Here is a 2,022-nt window from a genome sequence, read left to right as displayed (position 1 = left end):
TTTGTGCCCCGTTTGCCGATGTTAACCAGATGGCCAATTATAAATTAACGTTTGGAAGAGCCATTATTCGTCAAATTGATGCTGCTTCTTTCAAGTGTACTTCAACTGCCTCTTTTGCCACAGCACTACATTCTCTAAAGATGTGACCCTCTTGTCCACATTCTGTACAGATTTTGCAGTCATTATCTGGACATGCACCATCTACATGTTCCTATGTAGACCGCTAATATTTGATATGCTTGGGGGTATTAAGTACCAGAATAGACAAAGCCTTTCTTTCTCTCCATCTGCAATGGTCACGGTCCTAGACCTGATTATGGTTAAGAGTATGGTGCGCATTTTAATACTTCTGTATGGATAACCACTGTTGAGTCTTGGAATATCTCAAGGTCTATTCCCTGTGTGCCCAGTGTCATTTCGGCCTTCCCATCTGCTGACCACTGAATAAAAGCTGAAGGAGCATTTCTCGCATCTCAAATGCGTGATTCAAATATAGCCCAGCGGCGAATATATCCCTATACCTATTCATAGGTGCCTTTGGATGGACCAGACAATCTCTTGGACACAGAGCAGCGATAGAGTAGTTTTTTAGAAGAAAAATGATTTACCCCAGCACGAGAAAAAAAAAAACAGTCATGCTCTTAAACATTTTCACCAATCACAAACCAGTGATAAACGTGCTCTTAAATACAATCACATGGCCGAGGGTGTGTAATTAATGGATTGGAGGCTTTGCATAATTATCGAGAAATGATCATAGTATATATTATATACAGGATTACAGATAATTCACACGAGCATTGTAGACAGTTCCAAGTTTTGCTGTCAATGCTAATTTGTTGTCTAGACCAATTATTTTATATGAATTGTTAAGTGTTTTATTTTATTTTGACAACGAACTATCAAATAAATAATGATTTGATAATCATACAACTGACGGGCCCATGCGGCTTGGTCGGCGCACAGGCAAAGACCAACAGCAGTCCACGATTGTTCTGGCAAGATATAAACGTGGATTGCCCTGAGGTTGAATTGGAAATCATCCCGAGTTCGATCTTGCTAGAATATATGTGATGAAGAATCTGTTGGCCATTGCCGGAGGCGTGAGGGAGTCGACGATCGCTTCACGCTGCAGTCCAACTGTGAAACTGAGCAAATGATTCCTCTGGATTCCATTGTTAAACTATTCATAATTCAAAGAATCAGCATGAAATTGTATTCATAGCAAATATTCAAAAATAAATATGCTACAATTAATTTTCCCTGGAAATATTAGAGTAAAAAGTATTTTTTTTTTTGTACATATAATGAGAGGAGTGTGTTTGCTCTTGTTATTATATGAAATTGTAAATTATAATAATAGAAATAAGATAATGAGTCTAGAGGAATATTGGCGAAACACCTGAATAAAGTTTATTAGTTCTGCAAAAAAAATAAAAGCTTCACTCAGAGAGAGTCGTATTGCGGCCCCGACTCAGACAATCGTTTACTTCTGAGGTTACCGAAGAAGTTACCTCTCTTTGTTATTTTCACCCTTCAGTCGCCCACGAGGACTCATGAAACTCTTCTTGTATGTCGGGCGACCTTCAGAAATAAACTTCATGCAGGAAGATTATATATATTTTTGGGGAACCACCAGAATCTCCGTCTCCCACGATGGTCTCTGAGGCAAGTGATGCTTGGCACCTCTTCCGACTGGTGCCAAACTTCGTCGCCCAAACAAACGGTGCCACATCAGGAAATGGAGTTTCTGGAATTATTACTTATATTGATTCTAATGGACAGATCGATTAGCCAGACGTGGTCTACAAATCTATTAGAAAGATGTGGTCTTGACTCTTGAAATAGGATTTCCTTGAACTGAAAAGTGAATAAAAGCTTTATAAAGTCTAGTTGTTGAGAAGATAAACTATTATTTGACATGTCAAGAGACGTCATACTATTACCAATTACATTAAAATAAGTTATTCAAGCTAAATTCCATAATAGGTAAAAAAAAGGCACATTAATGTTATAAGAAAC

The sequence above is a fragment of the Penaeus monodon genome, chromosome 19 (genome assembly GCF_015228065.2).
Source record: "Penaeus monodon isolate SGIC_2016 chromosome 19, NSTDA_Pmon_1, whole genome shotgun sequence".
Taxonomy (NCBI): Eukaryota; Metazoa; Arthropoda; class Malacostraca; order Decapoda; family Penaeidae; genus Penaeus; species Penaeus monodon.
The sequence above is the reverse complement of the archived record's forward strand: the minus strand, read 5'-3'. Positions refer to the sequence as shown.